The sequence below is a fragment of the Pollicipes pollicipes genome, unplaced genomic scaffold (assembly GCF_011947565.3).
Source record: "Pollicipes pollicipes isolate AB1234 unplaced genomic scaffold, Ppol_2.1 Scaffold_1600;HRSCAF=1878_pilon_pilon_pilon, whole genome shotgun sequence".
Lineage (NCBI taxonomy): Eukaryota > Metazoa > Arthropoda > Thecostraca > Pollicipedomorpha > Pollicipedidae > Pollicipes > Pollicipes pollicipes.
This window is the reverse complement of record NW_023595962.1, coordinates 2504417-2519091: the sequence shown is the minus strand read 5'-3', so window position 1 is coordinate 2519091 and position 14675 is coordinate 2504417. Positions and strand designations below refer to the sequence as shown.

General features: G+C 51.8%; 1 non-coding gene across 1 annotated transcript; it reads right to left on the bottom strand.

Moving 5' to 3' along the window:
* Nucleotides 1–12774: 12774 nt before the first annotated feature.
* TRNAR-CCG (transfer RNA arginine (anticodon CCG)) lies at nt 12775–12847 on the bottom strand. The gene has a single exon. It is a non-coding gene; the product is annotated as a tRNA-Arg (tRNA).
* Nucleotides 12848–14675: the final 1828 nt, after the last annotated feature.

Below are 14675 nucleotides of genomic sequence, written 5' to 3'. Positions count from 1 at the left end.
GCCATGACAAGCTCACATGGCGGGCAGACAAACGACCCTGTTTTCCTTCCAAACGCGGCTTGGAGTCTCCCGAGGGCGGGCGCCCTCCATTACCTCCATTACCAGACCATTACCTCCATTACCAGCTCCCAGCCCCACTCCGCACCGGCCGCCAGGGGTGCTCGACCCGTCGCCGGCTGGGCGGCAGGGGGCACAGACCTGCCCGGCCCTGCGCTCTGGTACCGGTACCGGCGCGCCGTTCCGCCGCGCCGAACAAATCTTACGACTGCTTCACCCCGCGCCAGCCGCCGCGGCCTTGACACGCGACGTGTGGACAGGCTGAGTCAGCGGAGGAGGGCGGCCGCCAACCTCCCCCCCCCCCCCCGCATATCGACGAGCTGACCCACCCCGCGTACAATGAGGCCGCCGTGGGCACAGGATTAGACAGGCGTTGTCAGGCACGTCCCGCTGGATTCTCCGCTGGCCGAGCACAGAGCGGAGCCCCTCCGTTATCCACAGGTTCGCGGGGCCTCGCTTCGCTGACGCTGCTGGGCGGCTGGCGGCTGTGTTCTCTGACCTGCTGTCTTCTGTCAGCTCCAGACATGTTCGCTGCCACTATTCGGTTCAAAATTGCGTAAGTGTTAAGTGCATTTGCGGGGAACCTTAAGCACAACGATAAGACAGTGATAATATATTTATTCTTCGAGAAAAACCTGGAGAATGGAGATATAGATGCGTTGATATTTTGGCAACGTGCCTTTATCGAAACGAATAGCAGAAGTGAATTATAAGAATGTTCATTTCTTCAAAATATTTAGACATATCCACTTGTGCTATTCGTTTTCATAAAGTCACGGTGCCGAAATATCAACGCAGTAATATCTCCATTCCATTCTCCCGGTTTATCTGCGAGCAATAGGGCTATTACTACTGTCCTATCTATATTCACTGCCCATCCAGTGCTGTCTGACCTTACTCACTGCTACCCCAGATGCTGTCGATAGTGACTGTTCGCTCTTGCTCCACTGCTGATTTGCGCGCTGTTCGCCTTCTTGTGAGTCCTGTCTGGAGCTGTCCTGACTGCCATAGTTCCGAGCTAGCGTACACGCACGTGTTTCTGCACTACCTTGTGTTTGCCTTCAACAGTTTGTTGATTTGTACACATTGTTTATCTGTGAAATGCTGCTTGGTTTCTCGGCATTGAAAATCACGCAATGCTTGCTCCCCCAGCTAGAACTAGATGTCTGAGCGTCACCCATCACTCAGCGTGAATCATAAGTGTGCAGTTAACACAGGCCAAGTGTGGCGCTGTCTTTTGGGACTGGATGGGCTTTTAAGTATGAAATAACTTCAAACGACGGATGTAATGCTTACGCCACGGTCAGGCACAAACTGAAAGATTTGGCACCTGCCAGGAAGCTTTACTTACGCCACGGTCAGCCACTGATTGAAAGATTTGGCACCTGCCAAGAAGCTTTACTTACAATTGGCATGAGAGGGCGAGAGCAAGGGCAACGTTTTCGAAATTTCAAGGACAATGTGGTTTTCACTTCGTTAACGCATGCACATACATTTAACATTTCAAAGGTGAAAGGAACAGAGTTAACTGCGCCGACCGCACCTTTCAACTGTCATTGAAATCCCCAATCACGCACAACAGTAGACACATAAAGCCGTACAAGCGTCTGTTTTCGCGACATCGACTCGGCCAAGCCTACGTGCCTGGGCCCATACGCAGTTTTTACTTCATTTTCTTAGTGATGCCAAAATATTGACCATGTTCCCGTCAAATCCTTCCTGGTTTCCCTGCTAGTCCGCTGCTTGTCATATCCGCTACTCGCTCTCTGCCCTTCCTGCTAGTTCTGTCCCAGCCATGCCTGCCAGCTCGTTCTCTACGGTTCCTGCCAGTTCATTCCTTGTCATGCCTGCTCGTTTGTGCCTTTCCATGCCTGCCAGCTCGTTCCTCATCATGCCCGCCAGCTTGTAGCTTACCGTCCCTGCCATTTCGTTCCTTGTCGCTCCTATCAGCTCGTTTTCTGCCGTTCCTACAAGTTCGTACCCCGCCATGCCTGTCAGCCCTTCTCTGCCGTTCCCACCAGTTCATTCCTTGTCATAACTGCCAGCTCATTATTTGCTCTTCCTACTAGTTCGTCCTCTGCCATGCCCGCAAACTCGGTCTCTGCCGTTCCCACCAGTTCATTTTTTACTATACCTGCCAGCTCGTTCTCTGCCGTTCCTACCAGTTCATTCCTTACCATGCCTGCTAGCTCGTTCTCTGCTGTTCTTACCAGTTATTTTCTTGTCATGCCTGCCAGCTCGTTCCCTGCCGTTCCTATCAGTTCGTTCCTTGCCATGCCTGCCAGCACGTTCTCTGCCGTTCCTATCAGTTCGTTCCTTGCCATGCCTGCCATCTCGTTCTCTGCCGTCCTCAAGCCGACTTCCTGCTGTTCTCGTCCGTTAACGCCAGCAGAGCGGCCAAAGCCGACGGCGCGGCCCCTTTGATGTCGCCGGCCGCCGATTGGTCCCTGATTACGTCACCTAGTGATGGAACGGCGATTGTTATCGGCGACTCGCTTAGTAAATCCATAGTGATGGGCGGCCTGTGCCGCGTCGTGGCCGCTCGCCGAGCCCGCTACTTTGTGTGACGTGCAGGGGCGGTGTCAGGGAGTCCGCCCAACGGCCCGCAAGATCTCCGTATGGTGCGCAGAGGCGGCGTCAGGGACGCCGAATGGTGGGGGCAAAAGAATGGAATTTTTCGACTCACACACTTCCACAAAAGATCCGTTGCTACTGCCTTGGCGTACGGAAACTTTAAAACCATCCCGAGGAGCGCTACGTCGGTGCCGGTGGTTCAGCGATTGATGAACGGAGAACTGAAGGTATTCTTTCGGCCCAGAATTTAGATAACTCGCCCGTGACTTTAATTTCCGGCTCAGCTGGGACCGTGCTTGAATCACAGCGCGTGTCGAATTTAGGCGCGATGACGGTTTTCCCTTACGCTGATGCTGCGATCGCCATTGCGCATGGCATGCTGAATTCCAGGTCTGACAATCTGCGGACCCATGAAGGCGGGGTCATCAGATGCTCAGCACTTAGCGCCCCCTGCTGCCCATTGGGTGTCTGTGGGCTAGAGCGATGGGGAGGGGAGCGAAGGGACACCGCAGCATGCAGGATTTGTCTGGTCGCATGTGCCGGCGTTTTGGAAACGGGGAATAATTCAACTGTGAATATGAATTCATCATATTTTCATGTATATCAGATACACAGCACATGAAATATTCAAAACATGACAGTGATCTATGGCCGTGAAAGCTAGTTCAATATACCCTTGCTCACACGTCTACTTCATTGTTCATGGTAAGCTGCTGGTGGTTGCCTGAAACCAGAAAGTCCGAAAAATTTACACGAAGGCCAGAAATCAGTACATGGCCCATCTTACCAGAGCCCGAACGGAGAACGGTTGCCGTAGTGGTAGAGGACACGGATTAGTTAAAGGAAACGTTTCACATTTGAAGATATTGAAGCAAGCATCAAATATGATGAAACGAGCTCACTTATAACTCTTGATATGCCTTTAAGTACAAAAGACTGCTCAAGACAACACAATTTCCCGTTAAGTAAATACGTTTAGCGATGCGTCATTGTTTGATTACGTCATCGTACCTTGCAAAACGTTGATTGAGAGCCAGTCGACGGCCGTCATATCTGAAAATCGTGCTCACAACCGCCAGATATGAACGACTTGACCATTAAATATTTCTTGGACTCGATCGCCACATGGCTTGCGGAATGACAGGAATTAAATGGCGGTATTATTGTGTCATGAATGCCAAGGTGACCTTTAAATACTGTCCCCGAAATATTCTCCCCATTTTCGCGGACGTAGATCTAGAAGAAAAATGTATTTCGTAGGCATAGAACCTAAGGGGACTTAAGTCTTCAGAAGGCAGGGATTTGAATTGCACCGCAATGTGTTCAACATGGCTATTTCAGTTCAAGCCTCAAAGAAATTGTGGAACACTTCCCTTAGGCGGTAATTTAATGCATACTGCATACTGTAATGCATACTATACCACGCTTCTCAATCGATTACGAAGCCGTTTCATGAAACAGACCATCACCCAAGACACAGGTGTTTATGACTAACTCACAATGGAACTTCCGTAATGAATTTTACACTGTTTTTGTCCTCTTTTTTCGAACCTTGGAACTTCATCTGCCATGCTAATTTCCCACGTTGCAAAAATATCACACATACTGCACCTATCTCACTCACCGAAAGCACCAGATTCTGCTGTAGCCGCAAAAAAGTGCGTGCGATTCCAGGAAGACCCTCGTCTTGCCATGATCGCTCAGTTTCGATGGAGGTCCATCCCAATCCGAGAGACAGATACCTCCTTTGCGTATACCATGTACCCAAAATTTGAACGCTATTTGTAAAAAATATGCATAGGAAAATGCAGAAGGTTCCATCTATTATCGAAAAATCAGAGGATGTGGAATCGGCTCCCCCTCGTCAGCAAGTGAGGCTGATATATGGGTATCGAGTAATTTTTTCTTCTTCCCAATAGGTCTATCGTTGGTCAAACAATTCCATACAGCTTTCTGGGCAATAATGTAGGAATATGTACGATATGTACGGATATTTGCGTACACATGCGAAGTATCTCAGATGCGTGGGAAACCACGTGAAGAATCGACCGCGTGGTTATTGTCGATTGCATGTAGATGTTGATTGCATTGTTTTGCGCTGATTGTATTATCATTGCGTGTTAAGCAATACAGCTCACGGGATCGCGAATGCGAAAAAAACGATAAGACAATGCAGAGAAAAATAGAAGCGATTCGACACATGCGTGCGCAGTGACATGTCATGCAAACAACTGCGTCGTAAATGAATCGATGCAAATACATGTGTCTAAATTAACACGATAGGAGGAAACGCGCATTGATGCTGGTCCGAAAATATGCCAAAGAAAATGCGTCAGTTTTGCACGCGACGAAATACGGCATCAAGTTTCGAAGAAATGAATTCTGGAACTGGCTGCATTTTGTATGGCGAATGCCGATGACGTCAGCGATGCCAGAGGCACCTCGGCTTTGCTGGCGCACCGCTGCCACCAACGCCACTCGAACGCCAGCAGCCGCTACCACCCGGCAGCAGCTTAACATTGCGTCGCGAATGGCTCAGGCGTGTTTCCACACGTGTTATGCTTTTCTAGGATGTCAGCTGTCAGGTCACGGAGATAGCTGTCGGGGCTGGGGCTGGCAGTGACGGCTGCGGCGCTCTTTACATGCATTGACTCGTCCAGGTGAAGATTAGCGTGATGACTAAGTTTTCGGAGCCATCGCCGGGTTTTTGGCGCAGGATTAGCAGACACGGTAGCTGTAGGACAGGCACGCGTCTGTCAGCCGTCCGACGCTGAGACACTGAGGCGCTCAGACCAGCGGTGCCGGTCTGACGCTGGCAACGACCACAAACGGCCCAGCAGTCAGCTGTGACGACTGGTGACGAGCAGGTGCCGCTTGGCAGTCAGCTGTGGCGACTGGTGACGACCAGGTGCCGCAGTCAGCTGTGGCGACTGGTGACAAGCAGGCGACAAACATGAGCGGTGGCGACAGGCTCTATCAAGACATTTGGATGTCAGAGACGGGTAGACAGTGTTTGTCAGCGACGGTAAATACCAGGGATTGAGCCGGGCGGAGGCGGTAGACAAGAAGCAGTCTGTCTACCATTGGCACCTCCCAGTGAGCTTTCCACGCTACCGCTGCGCTGGCCGTGGATGATTCCGTCATTCAACGGCATTTTCTACGGCGGCGTACAATGAAGACTACGTTCCATTCGCTGATCCGCGCTGACGCTCCGAAGGCGCCGTGTTATTCTGTTCGTGAACCTTTCGGGTTCGGGGACCAGTACTGCCGTCGCGGCTGTCCGCGGGACGCGATTCTGTTCGTGAACCTTTCGGGTTCGGGGACCAGTACTGCCGTCGCAGCTGTCCGCGGGACGCGATTCTGTTCGTGAACCTTTCGGGTTCGGGGACCAGTACTGCCGTCGCAGCTGTCTGCGGGACGCGAACTTCGAGGTGTATTAAAAACAGCGAATCAAAACGCTGCTGAAACTAAAAAACGCGCGAATGATCCCTCGATTAGCACCGCTCACACCCACAGCTGCCCGCCGGCTATGTTGGCGGGCAGCGGTACACTTCTGTTCCATAATATCATATATATTACAGGCGGTCACCCTCCTAGACAACGCTGGCACGCCCCTGGCGCCACTCCGCACACCGCACTCCCACAAGGCCTAACTCCCGGTCGAGGTGCGCCCACACCCCGCCCATGGGCGACAGCCGCACCAGTGACCCGTGCCCCGGGGCAGCGCCGGGGCGTCGCCGCGGTACCGCCGCGCCAGCCGGCGACAGGCCTGGCCGTGTGACGGCGCAGGCTCCGTGTTTATGACGACCGCCATCCTCGGGTGTGAAATCAGCTGGCGGAGGCAGACAGGGTGAAAGGCGGTGCAACCGCCAGCGCAACGTGTAATCACAGGGGTTCTTGCTAACTGTGCCCATTAGTCGCCGTGATGAATGACGTGTATGTTGTGTCTTTAAAGAAAGAGAAGGGGCAGTGGGTGCGGGGTGACGTGGTGGCGTTGGAGAAGGGGGGGGGGGAGGGGGGCGGAGCTGCGGAGCGCAACTTGCGAAAGACGCCCAAGAGTGACGCTCTGTTGGTGTTGTCGGCAGCTTGAAGCGCCATCTTCGCGGTCCGAGTGATGTGAAAAAGAGCTCAACTCAAAGTGAACCACTCTTCTTGCAATAGTTGCAGGGTGGTTTGGGTTTGAAGTACCCGCTAGGCACAGTTCTGTCTCTGTCCTCTGTGCTGAGATGCTGGGGCATCCATCCAATTTGTGCTGTGCCGGCGCTTAAAACGGTGTGGATTCTGGGCTTTTTAGCAAAACCGACTACAGGGGAATCCTTTTCGTGCCGACCAATCCTGCAACACGGCCGTTACAACGGTTACAACGGTTACAACAACAACGCTCCAATCTCCGTTATGAATTACAAACAAGATCGCCGACAGCGTAACGGTTTGTAAAGCTCATAACGAAACTTGGTATGTTTTTATAGTTATAAAAGGCCCATGACCTGTAGGTCGGATGATATAACGTATGTTGGTAACGTGTGACGTCACTCACTGTGACGTGTCGCGCCCAGTGCGTGCACACGTGCCCCACAAGTGTAGCATGGCCAACGCGAAGCTGGCAAATGGCCAAAAAGGACCGAATGCTAGGCGGAAACTGAGCTCTTTTCTCGGCAGTTGACGCTCACAGCTGGGCAGAAACAGCACAGTTAGACTTGGTAAAGAACGGGCAATCATCGCAGTGACGAAAGCGTGGGGCACTGCGCGCGGTAGCGCGCGTTCGTTCATGCAAAAAAAAAAACGAATCCGGCGCTTTTTACAGTTTTTTTTTTCAGGATCGATGTCGGACCTCTGTAGTGTGGACAAATGGCCCCATGACGTTAGCGCGCGTGCCGTCTACAAACCACTCACGTAAACCAGCACCGTCCGACTCATAGAGACGTCAGTGATCGATCAGCTTGCTACAAATGCCGTGTTTTCCGAAACCGATCTCAGATCCAACACGCTGTCGCCTAGGCGCAGAGAGATAGAGATGTAAAAATGGCACGTGTGTGGATCCAGTTCATGGTGGCCAGCATCCACCCGAAATATTCGTGTGCAAAAGTTGATTTTGTGTACAAAACAATATTGTGCAAAACTTGGGGCACATTAGCTTAGCGCGCTATCCGTTGCAAATTCGCGGATTTCGTCGGTGTAAAAAACCGCGCCGGTTCTTCGACCTGCGCCGACTACGGAGTTGCCTGCACGGTCGGGCGCTTCTGCCGAGGGTCATTCGTCGGTCAGAGGTCACAGTTACACGGGACTGATACAATTCGCCTGAGGCAATAGCACGCAATCGTTGTGGCTGTCGCTGTAGCCAACATTTGCGTTCCTGTATGCAAGTGGTCGTACGCTGTTAAGCGCAATGCAAACATTTGCCAACTGTCCCGCGTATCGTGTGACGTGTCAATGCAGTTGGAGCCAGGACCGTCAGGTTTGGTGCGGAGTAACCTGTAGTGGTTGTCTCCCGAATCTGCTTGGGGATATTGTTGGGGCAGATTTTTGAGTAGCCGAACGCCACTCGATGTTTTATTCAAATCTGAATGCACGAAGCTTTTTTAAATTTCAGCAGCATGATAATCGTAGCCAGTGAATAAGGCCCAGATGATGCAAGCTTTAGGTGGGATGTTAGAAATATGGCTAGCAAAACCAGCGCTGGGGGGGGGGGGAGGGGGCAAGCCAACACTGGGGAGGTGGGGAAGGGCGCAAAAGAACGCAAACCGACACCGATGTCTTCCTATGTTTGTTGCGCTAAGCCCTGCATCCGATGCTGTCCACAGAGGGCGCGCTCCAGCCCCTCAGCTAAAGCTGGGTCACAACTGCCCCGCGCAGGAGTTTGGTGATTCTCGGCGAGCGTGACTCGCGCCAGAAGTGGGATCACGTGACGCCGAGGTCGACGACGCCCTGGTCACAGCTGCTTCCGGCTCCAGGGGCTCGATTCGCACAGATTCCTCTGCATCGGACACACCCGGGAGCTAGCCTGGAGCTAACACCGAGAGCTAACATCGGACCCACTTCGAGAGCTAGCCATGCCGTTGCCATGTGCCCTCTTGACTATGCCATCGGGGACTGTCAGACTCGCGATGCTGCTCACAGGCTGTAAATTCATCGCTGCTGGCCCATAAATCAGCCTTTATTGCGTGAGATAAAATAGACTGATGATGTTTATGTCTGGCCGCCGTTCCGCCTATCTGCAAGTTGGAAGGATGCATTCGCGACGAGGGCTTGTAAAAGTGACAGACGGCTGCCGCGAGCGAGCGTGACGGGCCGATCAACGAGCCAAGCAAACCAGCGAGCCGGGCGCGGCGAGTCAACCGCGAGACGAGCATGGCGAGCAAACCAGCGAGCCGAGCGTGCAGGACAAACCAGCAAGCGGAGCGTGAGGGACAAACCAGCGAGCCGAGCGTGCGGGACAAACCAGCGAGCCGAGCGTGCGGGACAAACCAGCGAGCCGAGCGTGAGCGCCGAACCAGCGAGCCGAGTGTGCGGGACAAACCAGCAAGCCGATCGTGCGGGACAAACCAGCAAGCGGAGCGTGAGGGACAAACCAGTGAGCCGAACTTGCAGGACAAGCCAGCAAGCGGAGCGTGAGGGACAAACCAGCGAGCCGAGCGTGCGGGACGAACCAGCGAGCCGAGTGTACGGGACAAACCAGCGAGCCGAGCGTGAGCGACAAACCAGCAAGCGGAGCGTGAGGGGCAAACCAGCGAGCCGAGCGTGCGGGACAAACCAGAGTGAGCATGCGGGACAAACCAGCAAGCGAGCGTGGGGCAAACCAGTGAGCCGAACGTGCGGGACAAACCAGCAGCGGAGCGTGAGGGACAGACCAGCGAGCCGAGCGTGCGGGACGAACCAGCGAGCCGAGTGTGCGGGACGAACCAGCGAGCCGAGTGTGCGCGACAAACCAGCAAGCCGAGCAGATCAGTCATTAGAGCTGATCAACCATCCGAGTAGGTCAGTTAGTCGAGCAGATCAACCATCCGAGCGAAGTGAGCTGCGCCCCCGGAGTCGCATGGCGAGGGCGAGCCGGCGGCCGCCGCGAGCTGACCCCCTGACCTCACCGCTCGCTGTGTCACGCCCGCGGCCCTGCTGAGACGCCTCAACACCGGACATCCGCTGCTACGGTCTGACCCTGCAGATCAGCGCAAGATGCTGTACACTGCGCACAGTTTGTGCATACGGGTGCGCACTGTATTTTTATATTCACAAAATGTGCATCTAAAATTGCGCTTGACGACACGACGCAGCGAAGTAATCGAGCCAGCGCGTTGAATCTGTTTTTTTTTTGTGACACACTGCATCGGGTATGGTAATGGTGATATGCAGATCAGTTACATACACCGATGGCTACGTTAATGTCAATTGCTGGTAGGCAGGGCAACTAAGCAGCCATGTCGTGTGGTGTGGAGCCTTCCATGGATTTGGCAGCCCGAGCTTCCATCCTGTTGTTTTGTAACCGATTAGCTTGTAGGTGGTGTATAGAAACCACTAGAGCTGCCAGTTTTTATGGGACCCTAAAAACCCGTTTCGCTCCGTAGCTCAGAATTAAATAACGTCCCGCAGTAATTATTTTATGAAATGTCTGCACAAACCCACAAACGGTTTTTCCTAGGCCGCAAGCTGACACGTGGTTTAGAATCAGCGCTTGAGTGCTACAAATAGAAATGTTCCTAAGCGCTTACGATTGCATGGGCTTAAATTTAATCAAGGAAAAAAAACGGTGAATACCAAACGGCATTCTTCGTATGCATTTAACTGCTCATCCCCACCTTTAAGCTTGCACCTACAGCGCATTAATGCAAGTTACACATCAAGCACGGAATGATGGCATTGGGCGTCATCATACACTGCAAGTGCATTGACACACAAATTGAACATGGGAGTGCAGATACCTTGGTTGTTTGGGGTTCGCGGGGATGCCGCGAGAGGCCTTCGCCGAGACAGACATGGTCACCGGTACGGCGATGCGGGATAGGATCTCTGCAAACTACGAGGAGGCTCACTTCATGACTATGAGCAGACCACCGTCTTGACCCAGAGCAGGCATTAGTTCATAGAGAGGCCCCAACTGAGAGAGGCTCGAACTGAAAGAGGCCCATCTGAAAGAGGCACAGCTGACAGAGGCCCGTTGCGGAGAGGAGGCCCCAACTGAGAGGGGCTCCAGCTGAAAGAGGCTGTAGCTGAAAGAGGCCGATCTGAAAGAGGCCCCGCTGAAAGAGGCACAGCTGAGAGAGGCCCGTTGTAGAGAGGAGGCCCCAACTGAAAGGGGTCTCTAGAGGGAGGCCCGTTATAGAGAGGAGGCCCAAAAATGTCGGCATGTGACATGCAGACATAATAAATGGTTTTATGGAAGTGTATGAACTTTGGCATATTAATACGGTGTGATTAGACGGCTTTAATTGTGCTCCTTTATCTCCTCGACGATCTCCTTTACGGTGGAGATCCACAACGAGTAATCGCGTACACACCCTCCAAATGGCTCGTTGTGCCATCTCTGCAATTTTTAGTATCAACTCGCATGAGAGCGGGGCCTGGACCACACGACGTTTGACATTATTTATAATTTTACGTGCACGCTGTACACACTTGCAGGGACGCAACCAGGATTTTCTTAAAGGGGGAAGGGGAGGGGAAGCGCAGGCCAGTGAAAATGCATCACCCTGAATATTCACTTTCTTTCAGGAGCCATCCACTGAGAAAAATGACAAAACATGCAAGTCTAGGACGGGGAGGACAGCCCTGCAGACCTGTGCCCACCTCTTGGCTACGGCTGTGCCCACCTGTGAAATGCAGCATAGAATTGCTAATGATTCATGCCACTGAATGATGATGCGAACATTCTGACTCTTTGGAAGAGCGGCAGTGATTATTCAACCGGTCAGGAAAAGTCACCTGTGTATGTTATCAGGCAAGTAGTCCAAAGTTTGTTCAGGATGAGGAGTGCAGATGTCAGCTTTGTTTTATAAGATCCTGCGCATTTGGACAGAGTTCCTGCGAACCCGCCCCGTATTGAGGCGTAAAACTCTCGGCTCAGGGAGGGGGGGGGGGGGGGGCACGGCCCTCTTGATCCTCCCTTAGCTACGTCCCTGAATGTCATACGGCGCAAGGTCACCTTCCTGCTATCAAGTACGGCTGTGTCGGCATGGTGCTATAGGTCCTAGTCGGAAAGGGAAACGATGCTGCCATGCATTTGCCAGCCCCATAAGTCCCCATAAACGTTCTACGTTCCGGGTTGTTATTAAGCTTTAAATAATGTTTTATGGCTCACCATGAAATTTGAAATTCAAAACTTATCTGATCAGGGCGTGTTGGCCGAAATAAAGTAAACTTTGCGGTTTATACCTTGTTTTAAGTTTGTGTCTCCCGTCAAGGCTGTGCGATATAATAATGTTGCTGCAAGTTGATAATAACTAATACAAATTTTTGGAAATAAATTTAGGACGAAAATTTTTCAGACTCTGCCGGTTGATGGCAACATTCATCTGTTAGACCGTCAAAGGCCGGGAGGAGAACCAGGAAATTTGAGTTCCATCCCTCGCTTCTCCGGAACGCTTTCAAAATGTATGTCGCACCGCCGCCGCGCCCCGCCAGGTGTTGGCTGACGCTCTGACTCTCTGGTCTGATGGATAGCGTTGCTGATTCTGACTATGAGACTGCATACGGTCATCTGCAAATGCAGCTCGCACTTCTACCTGCGAGACTGAGTTGGCCGGAGGTGCTGCCCGCCATACTGTTCGGATCTCATATCATTCTTGCCTTAATCACTCATGTCGGCGCTTAAACGTTTGTAAATGTGTGTGAAGTGTGCAGCCCGCGCGGGTATTACAAAGAAACGAAAATGGCCGCCAGCTGCAGTTTCGCAAAATGAGTTGTTGGTGAGCAGAGCTGAGCAATGGAAAATAACACAAACCACGGTATTCCCGGCGGATTGGGCCCAATTTCTGTTTAAAGTCGTGGGCTCGAGCCCAAGCTGTAGGTGAACAGGGAACAACAACCCAGAAATCTTAAGGAATAATCTTAAGGCTCCGTTTCGCACATTACGCTTATCGGAAAACCGGTAATGCGTTTAGTTAGTCGGTAGCTGGTAACTACACACAATCGGTAGGAATTGTGAAAAATGTTCGACCCTGGCAGGACTCGAACCTGCAGTCTCCGGATTCGGAATCCGACGCCTTATCCATTAGGCCACAGGGCCGTGAGAGCACCGCGCTGTTATAGTATTGTCGGCTGTACATGGAATGTCCTGATACCCGGTACGTGGTATTTTATTCATGATTCCATTCCGTCTTTACACAGAAATTATCAGGTTCTTAATAACACATCGTCGGTAGCACATCACCCAACCCCAGTAGCAAGCGGAGAAGGCGGGTCTCGCCCTTCCTATAGACCAGGAAAAGAGCGGGACTTTGGGAACGAGTTCCAATATCGACTCGATTTCCCAGCTCGCATTGATTTACAAATCAGTCCAGGTGTTTGAGATGTGTGAATCGAGCCATATCACATACACGTTTTAGGGTATAGCACGAAAAGTGACAAATCCATGACCTAAACGCGCCAAAAAATACCTCGAACGTTCGGTGCGGATCCGCGATATGATGAATTTGTGAAGTGCAAATGTCTATGAAATGAGTAAGACAGCAGTTCTTAGACAGGCACTGTATCGTGGTAATGGCTCGCAATCGCTCTTTGCTTGACGCCCTGAATGTTGGTGTCTTGTAAAAACTGTGGCTTGCTGTTAAAAAAAACTGAAAAATCGAGTAGGATCATCGGCAGGCAATTTTTAAGTCACTTCTTCTATTGTTTCGATAAAGGCATGCTGCCGAAATACCAATCCATCTATATCTGCGTTCTCCTGGTTTTTCTCCGAGGAATAAAGCTATTACTACTGTCTTGTTGATGTGAATAATGCTCCTCGCTAATGCAACGAACAACTTACGAAGATCGCAAAGTAGCGATAAAAGACTGCCATGCTCCGAGTGACTGCAACGACAGACGGTGCCGGAAGAGGCTGTGACTGGCAGCCGGACGACGGGTAGCGACAGAACGCTCGCCACAGCCGACCGCGAGATGGCGCTCGAGACGGTAGCGGCGCGAGCGGTGAACAATAATGTCGCGACATGAGTGCTGGGACAAAAACTTTTACCGACAGCAGTGCTAGGGCAGCAGCTATACGCAACATTACTTCTACTGCAGAGACGTATGCAAACTTTAAATATCCTCGGCGATTCTTCTACTGTAGAGACTTATACACGATGTGAGCGCTGCAACACATAATCTAATATAAAAACCTAAATGCTGCGAAAACTTATGCTACTCCTTAATCAAACAGCAAAAACATACAGTCTTCACTTCTACGCGACATTACTTGCTATAACATTAATGTGGTGTATACGTGTTTGCAGTTGACGGAATTCCGCGTATAAACAATGGTTGCATAAGTTTTTGCACTGGAGGTGATGTTGGGTATAAGGTTTTGAAGAATTCGTTTTGTCGTGTTGCACCAGTGTCGCATATAAGTATTTACAGCAGAAGTAATGGCATGCAAAAGAAATGACTGTAATGTTCTTGCAGTTGAAATAGTGACGTGCATACATTTTTGAAGCATAACTTTTGTCGCGTAGCACTAATGCCGTGTATGAGTATTGACAATGGAAGCAATGCCGCAGCACTCTGTCGGCGGGGTTTTTGTTTGTTGTAGTACTAATGTGGAACCGTGAACCAGGACCGGATGGCCGCAGGGGCAAGGGGCCCGCCGGGTCCCAAACACGCCGATGTCGCGAACGTGCTCGTCGCGATGAGCAACCTGGTCAGCCACGTCAGGCCAGCCCAGCGCCTCCAGGACCGGAGGGACGCGATCTCGACCTCACGCGCCCCGAGGCGACCCTAGCTTTGAAGTACAGGACATCTTGTGCCCGGATGACACGCAGCGAGCCGACTCTAGAGGCGGGCTCAGAGACAGCTGTAATGAACGCCAAGTATTTCACCAAAGCTTTCTGTATTTAAGTCTCGCAACAGCAGCCCTT